Here is a 12708-nt window from a genome sequence, read left to right as displayed (position 1 = left end):
TTCTAACTGGCATGAGATGTTATTTCATTGTGGTTTTGATTCACATTGCTGTAATGACCAGTGATGATGAAGTTTTTTTCATATGTTTATTGGCCACATTAAATGTCTTCTTTTGAAAAGTGTCTGCTCATATCCTTTATCCACTTTTTGATGGGGTTGTTTGTTTTTCTCTTGTAAAATTGTTTAAGTTCCTTGTAGATTTTGGATATTAGCCCTTTGTCAGATAGATTGCAAAAATTTTCTCCCATTCTGTAGGTTGCCTGTTCACTCTGATGGTAGTTTCTTTTGCTGTGTAGAAGCTCTTAGTTTAATTAGATTCCATTTGTCAGTTTTGGCTTTTGTTGCCATTGGTTTTGGTGTTTTAGTCATGAAGTATTTGCCCATGCCTATGTTCTGAATGGTATTCCCTAGGTTTTCTTCCAGGGTTTTTATGGTTTTAGGTCTTATGCTTAAATCTTTAACCCATCTTGAGTTGATTTTTGTGTAAGGTGTAAGGAAGCGGTCCAGTTTCAGTTTTCTGCATATGGCTAGCCAGTTTTCCCAGCACCATTTATTAAATAGGGAATGCTTTCCCCATTGCTTGTTTTTGTCGGGTTTGTCAAAGATCAGATGGTTGTAGATGTCTGGTGTTATTTCTGAGACCTCTGTTCTGTTCCATTGGTCTATATATCTGTTTTGGTACCAGTACCATGCTGTTTTGGTCACTGCAGCCTCGTAGTATGGTTTGAAGTCAGGTAGCATAATGCCTTCAACTTTGTTCTTCTTGCTTAAGATGGTCTTGGCTATATGAGGCCATTTTTGGTTCTGTATGAAATTTAAAGTAGTTTTTTTCTAATTCTGTGCAGAAAGTCAATGGTAGCTTAATGGGAATAGCAATGAATCTATAAATTACTTTGGGCAGTATGGCCATTTTCGCAATATTGATTCTTCCTATTCATGAGCATGAAATGTTTTTCCATTTGTTTGCATCTTCTCTCGTTTCCTTGATTGTGGTTTGTAGTTCATCCCTTGTATTCCTAGGTATTTTACTTTCTTTGTAGTAATTGTGAATGGGAGTTTGCTCACAGAGCGGAACTAAAGGAAATAGAGACATGAAAAACCCTTCAAAAAAATCAATGAATCCAGGAGCTGGTTTTTTGAAAAGATTAACAAAATAGATAGACTGCTAGCCAGACTAATAAAGAAGAAAAGAGAGAAGAATCAAATAGACAGAATAAAATATGATAAAGGGGATATCACCACTGATTCCACAGAAATACAAACTACCATCAGAGAATGCTATAAGCACTGCTCTGCAAATAAACTAGAAGATCTAGAAAAAATGGATAAATTCCTGGACACATACACCCTCCCAAGACTAATCCAGGAGGAAGTCAAATCCCCGAATAGACCAATAACAAGTTCTGAAATTGAGGCAGTAATTAATAGCCTACCAACCAAAAAGAGCTCAGGACAAGATGGATTCACAGCCGAATTCTACCAGAGGTACAAATAGGAGCTGGTAGCATTCCTTCTGAAACTATTCCAATCAATAGAAAAAGAGGGACTCCTCCCTAACTCATTCTATGAGGCCAGCATCATCCTGACACCAAAACCTGGCAGAGACACAACAACAACAAAAAAATTTCAAGCCAATATCCCTAATGAACATTGATGCGAAAATCCTCAATAAAATACTGGCAAACCAAATCCAGCAGCACATTAAACAGTTTATCCACCATGATCAAGTTAGCTTTATCCCTGGGATGCAAGGCTGGTTCAACATACGCAAATCAATGAATGCAATCCATTACACAAACACAACCAATGACAAAAAACACATGATTATCTCAATAGATGCAGAAAAGGCCTTTGATAAAATTCAACACCCCTTCATGCTAAAAACACTCAATAAACTGGGAATGTATCTCAAAATAATAAGAGCAGTTTATGACAAACCCACAGCCAATATCATACTGAATGGGCAAAAGCTAGAAGCATTCCCTTTGAAAACCGGCGCAAGACAAGGATGCCCTCTCTCACCACTCCTATTCAACAGAGTATTGGAAGTTCTGGCCAGGACAATCAGTCAAGAGAAAGAAATAATGGGTATTCAAATAAGAAGAAAGGAAGCCAAATTATCTCTCTTTGCAGATGACATGATTGTACATTTAGAAAACCCCATCGTCTCAGCCCCAAAACTCCTAAGCTGATTAGCAACTTCAGCAAAGTCTCAGGATACAAAATCAATGTGCAAAAATCATAGTTACTGCATCTTTGCAGCTCATCTCAATTTGAACACCAAATTGTCATCAGAAATACCTAATCTATATTTTGATTCCATCAAATTTACAGAGAAAAACATTCACATATCAAAATCCTTTCAAAAGTACTTAAAAGATTGTTAATAACTGAATAGAGCATCCATCTTTAACTTTAAATTAATTAACATTTTAAAATATAGTTCCTCAGTCCTACTAGATAGATTTCAAATGTTCAAAGCTTACATATCTAGTGGTTACTGTATTGGGCAGTGAGGTTCTCTCGTTATAAAATTACATACCAAATAGTCTATGCCTTCTGGAGGTTCATTCTCCCATATAATTCAAGTTTCATCCCAGAATTGAGCTGAGGAATGTATTGTCATATTGTATACATTACTGAGTATTACATTATCCTATAATTACAGCACCCTGGGGAGATGTGACCACTGCCTTAAAGGTGTAATATTATACACTGCAACTTTATTAAGACTTAAGAAATATTTATTTGAAATGTATTTGGAAGGAATGGAGTGACAAAGGCAGAATAGTTGGAAAGCAGGAGTGAAAGAAAACTGTGAGGTAAGTACATATAAAATAAATAAAGCACGTGGCTATTGATCCACTCTATTGTGGAAATACAAAGCTATGCTGAGAGCCGGGAGATCTGGCTCAATGGTAGGCATGCTAAAGACCATGAGTTAGTCCTTCTCCTTTCTTGACCTGACTTCTCCACACTCCTAGCAATATCATGGATGGAGCCTTCAGAGACCCGCTGTTATTATGAACACATGGAAATGTGTTATAACAACAATGATATAGTAATGATATTGCAACAATGGTATAGCGATACATAACTAAGACTGAAAGAAAGAAGCACAAATCCTGAAGGGTAAGAATTAAGAGATGGATCTGAGCCAAATGCATACTCATTCAAGTTAATGCCATAGAGGTTAAAGACATAGCAGACAAAATGGAAATTGAATGCTCCTGTAGGAACAAAAAGTGTGGAATTAGGATTGTAGGGAAGTGGAAGCTGTATATAGATGTTCTACATAACTCCAGGGCCATGAAAGATTGTAGAATCTATGTTATAAGGGGAAATTTTTTTTCCCCACAAGTACAGAAAAGTAGCAAGAAAGTTTGTCTTCTGCCTATGACTAATGGGAAGAAAACATGTATCTAGAGTTCGAAATTGAAAAAATTAACATGCACCATACATGCATATTGGGTCAGAATTTGATATTCGTACACAGTTGGGATCACAAATGAAAAAAATAATGCGAAATTTACTCCAAGACCATTGTAAGCCCCATGGTTTCAGAATACACTAATGAAAGAAACCACACTGTGGAGACACTTCCAAAATCCAGAGGATATGTGCCTCCCATTGACAGCAGGGGATGGAGTGTGGCGGAAGGACCACCACTGAAAGTAAACACATAGTCCAAAATTACAAATTACTTGAGGAAATAATCCACCATGTGGGAGATCAACAGAAACAACAAAGCAGAAAATTAATACCCCAAGAAGTTGAAATCAGAGAACAGAAGAATGAAGCTATCAAATAAATACAATTTAAATGATTAAAGAGAACACAGACAGAAACAAATTAAAGTGAAATAAGAAATTATAAAAATATAATTTAAAAAATAGATACTATAAAGACAAAATATATGGTCTTAATTTTTTTAAAACATTACTGACTGGGCTAAACAGTAGATTAGTCATAGTTGAAGAGAGAAGTAAAGAACAAGAAGATTAAAAAGATAAATTACCTAGATTGAAGTACAGAGATATAAATAAATGTAAACACATTTAAAATAGGTTAAGAATTATGAAGTAAGATATTAGAAGTTTCAATACTTTATTTTGTTAATATTAACCATATAAAACAATGTACGGCAAGTAGTAGGTACTCAAAAAATATTTGTTGAAAAGAAGAATGAATGAATGAAGTTTCAGAAAGAGAAGATACATGATGCATGGTAATGGAGTGAAAATTAAAGATAAAAGAGCTGTTAATTTTTCAGAACAGAATAAAGATATGAGGTATCAGTTGAAAGAGATGTAACCAGTCCTGAAAAGTAAAAAAATCAAAATAAACACACAGGCAAAACATAGTGAAACTGTAGACATAGTAAGAATTGTAAAAAGCAAAGGAAAATGCACAATAGCAAAAATAAAAACAAAAATATTAGATGTTGGGTAGACTTCTTACCAGTAATAATAGGGGCCAGAATGAAACAATATCTATACAAAGGAAAGTACTTTTAAGCTGGTGATTCTATTATACCAAAATATCATTCAAGATTGATAGTAAGGTGAACAAATATTCAGAAAAGACTAAAGACTTATAGACCATCACAGAAAGTGTTGCTAAAGAATGTATTTCAGAAAGAAGCAAGTTATACTAAAAAGGAATTAGAGATGTGCAAGTTATAGTGGTGAGGAAAGAAATAAGTAGACATGTAAGTAAATCTAAATAAACAGAAACAGTAACAATAATAACTAAATTGAGGTAATTAGAAACAATGTTCAAAGAAAGTATTCCAAACAATAAATAACATGAATGACAGGGTGGCAGTGTGAACAAGAGAAAATATTCTAGGCTCTTTGAATTGTTTGGCAAGTTTGGAGAGATTGACAAAACTGACTTTGTTGTCATGTATGCATCCTAACATTTAAACACCAAAAAGAAAAAAGAAATGCGACACACATACACTAATTGAAAGATAAATAAGCATCTCAAATATATTTTTAAAATGTTTCATCAACTAGGCCACACAAGAAGTCTAAGCAAATTTCAAAGAGTTAATATCATAGACCATGTTGTTTAACCACACTGGAAAAAAAAAATCAATAACAAAAAGATAACTAAAGTCTTTCGTTTGAGAGACTGAAAGTCAATTAAATTGTTGATTAAGAATGGATAAGGAAAACTAAGTTATTTAAATCTGAATTACCATAACAACATTGCTAAATCTTATGTGATATGGCTAAGGAAGTTACTAGGGCCAATTTATTGCCTTACTTAAGAAAAGAAGATAATACTCTAGAAACCTGTACCTCACCATTACAATATATCCTTGTAACAAACCTGTACACCTACCCTATGAATCTATGAAAATGTTAAAAAGGAAAAAATTGGATTACATTATTTAAAAAGAAAAGAAGGCTAAACATAGATGAAAAATGATTAAATTAAATATTAGAAAAAACCGTAGAGGGAAGAAAATATGAGCAAAAAATGAGAGAAATGAAAATAAAGCAGCACATAATAGAACCAAACTGACTCAAGAAAAAAGGGAAAGAATGGATAAAACTCAAATCATGACAGAGATTAAATAAAAAATACATCTATATCTAAACATGCACACACTCCAACTGAACCTAAACATTTGCAGAAAAGATCAGAACTATAAGGCATATGCAATGCCTGTCTTATACTAACTATTCCAGAGAATGTTGAGCAAAAAACATTATGCTCCCAGTCATTTCTTACTAAGATTAAAATTCAAAACTGGATAAGAGTACTACAAGAAAATTTAAAACAATATCACTTAGAAAAATTTATATAAAATCCTAATGAATGACTATCAATTGTTATTCAGTATTTCCTGGATATTTAATAATCAGATAAAAGTTATCTCAAAAATGAAATTTTAACTGTTAAAAAAAAATCTGTTACTTTTAACTCCTACCATTAAAAGGCAAAAGGAGTAAAAACATATGGTCTTCTCAATAAATGTAAAAATGTGTTTAATGTAATAATCTCCATCCATGGTATACATAACTCTCAACAACATAAGAAAATTAAAAAGCATTTTACAGATAAATTTATCCAGCAAAAATACCAGCAGCAAAACTACTCAATAGAGACATTAAAAGCATTCCCTGTAAGGTCAGGACCAAGGCAGCAATGCCTGTTATTGCTGCATCTCTTAAATATGACATGGATGTCCAAGCTAGCACAATAAGATGAAAGGCAGAGAGAGAGACAGAGAGAGAAAGAGAGAGACAGAGAGGAAGGAAGGAAGGAAGGAAAGGAAGGAAGGAAGGAAGGAAGTAGGGGAGGGAGGGAGGGAGGGAAAGAATTTGAAAGGGAGAAATGATGATTGGTATTTCTACAAAATAATTTATACATAACAATTCCAGGAGAATGTCTATATTTGAAATATTAAGAATTTAGACTGTTGGGTATAATATCAAAACATATGAATTATCAGTGTTCACAAGGAATAGTAGCAATTTATTAGAAAACATAAATGTCTTAAAGATGCAATTTATGATAGTAACATCAACTATACAATATGAAGAAATAAGTCCAGAAAAAGATTTACATGAATTTTAAATAAGAACAAAATTATGAAACTTGTTGAAGTACACAACAGAACATTTGAGTATCAGGAGATTTATCACGTCGAAAGACATAAAAATGCAATGTTAATTTCTCCCAAATTATTGTACGAAATCACCAATTAATGTATAGTAATAAGTGCAATTTTAATAACAATCTCAACAATATGTATGAGTCTGTGTGTATGCATGCATGTGTACATGTATGTCTGTGTGTGTGTGGCATGTGTGTGTGTGCCGCTTGTGCTTGCGTGTGTGTGTGACCCGACAAGTTGTTCCAAATGATTGTATGAAAGATTTTAAGGCTAAGACTAGCCAAGAAAAGTTTGAATAATAATATAAGAGACAATTGCTTGGCAGACTATTAATAATTTATATAAGGCTATGGTAATTAAAATAATGTTTAATTAACTGAGGGGTAGACAAACTAACAATAGTATCAACTTTAGAGCTCAGAAACAGACACATTTATATATGAGAAATTGCTATATGAGAAATGTGGTGTTTACAATTAGTGTGAAAATAATTTGTTCTTCTGTAAACAGTGTTAAGTCAATTGACTATTCTTAGGCAAAAAATAAAATAAAATAATTTCCTACCTAATTCCAGATGAATTAATAATCAAAATAAAATTATTCCCTACCTAATTCCAGAAGAATTAACAATCTAAATGTGAATAGCATAACTTTAGAACATTTAACAAATAAGAAATTATTTCTATGACTTCAGGGTAAGGTGTATATAACAAATGAAATGCTAAACTTACGCAATGAAAAATACAAAAATTACTGAAATAAATCAAAGATCTAAATAAATGGAGAAATAGTTTATGTTCACAGATCTGACGACTCAATATTGTTTAGAAAGCAGTTCTCCTTAAGTTTTGGTGTATGGATTCAACACATTTTCTGTCAAAATTTCAGCAGATTTTTAAAATTTTTTTAGAAAAAATAACAGTTGACAAACTGAACCTAAAGATTATATGAAAATACAAAGAAATAAGAAAAGCCAAAATAAATTTGTAACAAAACAAGATAGAGGACTTAAACATCTTGATGTCAACTTATATAACTTACAGAACACAATACAGCGTGACAGTTGTTTGAGGATAACCAATGGAAAAAAACTGAGAGTACAAAAATTAATTTTTACTTTTATGGCTAATTGAATTTTGAGAAAGGTACCAAAGCAATTCAACTGCAGAAAGATAATCTTTTCAGCCATGTTTCTGAGAAATGAAATAATGAATTTTCACCCTTATCCTATACCACTCACAAAAATTAACCCTAATTAAGTAATCATAGATTAATTAATCATAGGTCTAATTAATCATAGATCTAAATGCAAGAGGTAAAACTATTAAACTTCTAAAAGAGAACTTTTGGGGAAATGATGTTAGGTTGAACAAAGTGTTCTTAGATATAATATCAAAAGCATAATCCATATAAGAAAAAAATATTAAATTGGACTTTATCAAAATTAAAGTAATTTTTACTGCAGAAAAATATTAAGAGGAATATACAGGTCACAGACTTGGAGAAAATATTTGCAAATCCTACTTGCTGAAGGACTTTTATTTACAATATATAAGGAGGTCATATAATTCAATAATAAGACAAACAATCCAATACAATGGCAAAATATTTGAAGATATATTTTATCAAATAAGATAAACAATGGCCAAATAGCTCATGAAAAGATGCTCAGCATCATTAATCAATAGGGAAATACAAATCAAAACCACAATAGGATAATGCTGCATATCCACTACAATGTCTATGATCAAAAAGACAGACAATAATGAGTGTTGATGAGGATGCAGAGAATGGAAATCTTCATACAATGCTGGAAATGTAAGATAGTACAGCCACTTTGAAAAACAATTTGACAGTTTCTTAAAAAGTTAAACATACTTACCATATGACCCAGAAATTCTACCCTTAAGTATATACTCAAAATAAATAAAAACATTTGTCACATAGACCTGCATGTGAATTTTCGTAATAACATTATTAGTAAGAGCTCAAACATGAGAACAATGAAAATGTCTATCAACTGGTGAATGGATAAACAAAATGTGATATAGCCATATGATCGAATATTATTCAGCAATAAAAAGGAACAAACCATTGATAAGAGGGACAAAGTGGATAACCTCAAAAACATTCTAAGTGGAAAAAGACAGACTCAAAAGACTGCATATTATATGGTCTATTTATATGAAAGTTTCAGAAAAGGTAAGCCTCTACAGACAGAAAATGGACTAGCAGTGGCCTTGGGGCGTAAGGAGGAACTGTAAACTGAATGCAAACAGACACAAGGTTTCTCTTTAGAGTGATGGAAATGTTCTAAATCTGAATAGTGGTAATGGTTGCACAACTACATGAAGTTACTAATAATTATTGAATTTTACCCTGAAAAATAGGTGAATTTTATGGCATGTAATGTGTACTTCAATAAAGCTGTTAAGCAAACTCATAAAAATGACAATTATTATGAGAAAGATGATCAAATTTGGTCTTACAATATTTTTAAATAATGTAAATTATTTGATATTCATTAAATTTGATATGTATTAAAGTGTAAAACTAGTGTATAGCACACAGAGAAGCACATATAAAAACATGGTGTCATTTTCAAGGATTCTCATCTTCCTTTCCCATGTTCTAGGGAAGCAGAATTGCATAGTGGAAAAAAGATTTGGATGTATAGGTCTAAGTAATTTCATTTAAGAGCTGTATAAATTATCAATTACCAGAGTTTCATATTTCCCACCTGTAAAATGGTCTAACATCCTTCTAACAGTAAAGAGTAAGTGATGCAATATATAACATAAATATTTTGAAAACTGTAGAGTACTGTACAAAATACTAAATTGCAATTGCTACCATATTGGGATACATTCTATGTGCCAGGGATTTTTTTTAGGCATTTTACATTGTTATCTCACTAAATGACAAAAAAAATAAAACTTATGAGATAAGTAACAACCTCTTAGTACAATGAGGCTGAAAACTAACTTCTTCACGTTTATGAGACAATGGATAGCAGGGATTGGATTCGGCTTAGATTTGCTGCAGTGAGAACCCTAACTACAAGAGTGCAGCCTCTATGAAGAACAGTATAGAAATTCCTCAAAACTACAAATATAACTGCTGTATGATCTAGCAATCCCACTAGTGGATATTTATTCAAAGGAAAGGAAAACAGTATATTGAAGAGATGTCTGCAGCCTCATGCTTATTGCAGCAGTTTTCACAATAGCCAAGACATTAAATCAACCCATGTCCAACAACAGATGAAGGGATAAAGAAAATGTGGTACATATACACAATGAAATACTATTCAGTCATAAAAAGAATGAAATCCTGTACTTTGAAGCAGCATGGATGGAACTGGAGGCCATTATTTTAAGTGAAATAAGCCAAGGACAGAAAGGCAATTATGGCATGTTCTTATTCATATGTGGAAGCTAAAAATGTTGATTTCATAAGAGAAATAGTAGAACTGAGGTTTCTAGAGGTTGGGAAGTGTAGGGAGAATAGGGGATAGAGGGAGATATGTTAAAGGATACAAAATTACAGCTAGATAGGAAGGATACATTCTAGTGTTTTATAGCAATGTAGGATTGCTATAGTTAATAATATATATTTTCAAATAGCTGGAAGAGGGGATATTGAATGTTCCCAGCACAAAGAAATGATAAATGTTTGAGATAATGGATATGCTATTAGCATACTCTGATCTGATCACAATACGTGGTATTGAAATATCACTATGTTCCCCCAAAACACATAGTTATTATGTGTCAATAAAAATTAAAAACAAAGAACCCCAAACTACCTTGTCTTGTCTCTTTACAACCAAATAAGAAAATCAGACACATTTTCCATGCTTAAGGACTGATTCTCATGTGGAAACCCATCAAGAAAGTATTGGTGATAGGTGCAGCAAACCACCATGGCACACGTTTACCTGTGTAACAAACCTGCACATCCTGCACATCCTGCACATGTACCCTGGAACTTAAAAGGAAAAAGAAAAAGAAGGTAAAAGAAGGTATTGGTCCAGATGAAACAGGAGTGTTATTTTCTTTTTTTAATTAATTAATTTATTTATTGTTTATTTTTTCTAGATGAAATCTTGCTCTGTCACCCAGATTGGAGGGCGGGTGGGGGGGCGATCTTGACTCACTGCAACCTCTACCTCCTAGGTTCAAGCAATTCTCCTGCCTCAGCCTCCTGAGTAGCTGGGATTACAGGCGTTTGCCACCACACTTGGCTAATTTTTGTATTTTTAGTAGAGACAGGGTTTCACCATGTTGGCCAGGCTGGTCTCGAACTCCTGACCCCAGGTGATCCAGCACCTCTGCCTCTTAAAGTGCTGGGATTACAGGCGTGAGCCACTGCACTGGGCCTTATTTTTTAAATGTATGATTATTGTGAAAATTTCATTAAAATTGTGAAAATATATATATATATTTTTAATGTATAGGTCACTTAAGAAATCCTTACTGGCCGGGCGTGGTGGCTCACACCGGTAATCTCAACACTTTGGGAGACCGAGGCAGGTGGATCACTTCAGGTCAGGAGTTTGAGACCAGCCTGGCCAACATGGTGAAACCCAGTCTCTACTAAAAATACAAAATTAGCCAGGCGTGGTGGCGCATGCCTGTAATCCCAGATAAGTGGGAGGCTGAGGCAGGAGAATTGTTTGAACCTGAGAGGCAGAGGTTGCAGTGAGCCAAGATCACTCCATTGCACTCCAGCCTGGGTGACATGAGTGAAATTCTGTTTCAAAAAGAAAAAAAAAAAAATCCTTATTTAGGCTTGGAAAGGTCCATACGTACCCACCTATGTGGAGGACATTTCCACATGAGTCTCCTGCCAGCCTGCAGGGCTCAATTAAAACTCATCCTTGTCTTCCCAAATACACTCTTTTAAACTCTTTTATCTTCTATTTCCCATGGTACTTTTAGAATTCAAAGTCCAGGGATTTGAATTCATCTCTAAAACAACTAATAACATAGACCTGTTGAGTCTATATTTTAGATATTTCTCAACTGTGGTTTTCTCTTCCTTTTCAATATCGTAAGACTGGTTGAATCTTTTGATCCTTCATGCCCTCAATATCAGAGATGCTTCCAAATCATTCTCCCCACCTCCAGTCTCTCCCTTATTTCCATCCCAGACTTTACGTAGACAAATAGCCCTAAAATGTCATGGCCATCATGCAGTTTTCTTGTTCATTGCATTTTCGTCTACCGAGGTTGAAAGAAATGTTAAAGGCTACTTACTATAATATTCTTTCTGAAATTTGAATTTCTAATTTCTAGAGTTCTACAGATTTATAACTGAAGCTTCTTTTCATTAGGGTAAAATTAGCTGATAACTATATAGCTGGTTCAGAAAGGAAAAGGATCGAATTCATGAAGGAGGACACCAAGTTTTTGGAAGATGGGAAAGAGGGATATCATATCTTTGTCTAAGTGGGTCTGTAGACAGGAAAATCCCTCTGTCCATGAACTCTCTTTACCTAGATGAGTCTTGCTTATCTTCCAGACCTAATTTTAGTCTTCCCTTCCTTTGAGAAGAGTCATCTCACAACCTAAAGCAGGTGCCACTAAGACATGGTCTTATACCTCTCAGTAATTTTTCTCCATAGCCCTGTGAAGTGATTAACCAACCTCTCACTGTATCAAAGTCTTCAACATGATACCCAACAGGGAGATTGTCTATGCCCTTTACCATTTTCTCAACAGTACTTAGCACAGTCCCTATGTGTTCAATACTCATTAAATGAATGAATGGATGAATGAATACATTAAGGGAAAAGGATAGACTAATTTTGGTGACAATTTGTCAAAAACCTGGGGAGCTCACAATTATTACATGCCCACAAGCAGCACGCTAAGGACTTTAAAAAGAATGCTTCCCCTTAGAGAATGATTAATACCTCATTTTATAGAAGAGAAAACTGAGACTCAGTGAGGCAAAGTAGCTGGTCCCAGATCGTTGACAGATGCTGAACCGTATGTGAAGACATATACACTATAGCACAAACCATCAAAGTTTACACCAAGAACAAGGATGAGCTGTTTAAAGCATTT

The 12708-nt window shown here is 33.8% G+C and overlaps 1 long non-coding RNA gene across 2 annotated transcripts in view; it reads left to right on the top strand.

Moving 5' to 3' along the window:
* LOC107976760 (uncharacterized) overlaps window positions 1-12708 on the top strand; it is a 157682-nt gene that overhangs the window by 114284 nt on the left and 30690 nt on the right. The window contains exon 3 of one of the 2 annotated variants that reach the window (XR_010148579.1): window positions 2669-2822. The exons of the other annotated variant lie outside the window; for it this stretch is intronic. This is a non-coding gene — a long non-coding RNA (uncharacterized LOC107976760). The remainder of the gene's footprint in view (window positions 1-2668; window positions 2823-12708) is intronic. 2 annotated transcript variants of the gene reach the window in all.

This window comes from Pan troglodytes, chromosome 11, assembly GCF_028858775.2.
Source record: "Pan troglodytes isolate AG18354 chromosome 11, NHGRI_mPanTro3-v2.0_pri, whole genome shotgun sequence".
NCBI classification, from domain to species: Eukaryota; Metazoa; Chordata; class Mammalia; order Primates; family Hominidae; genus Pan; species Pan troglodytes.
This window is presented reverse-complemented; position numbering and strand designations above follow the sequence as displayed.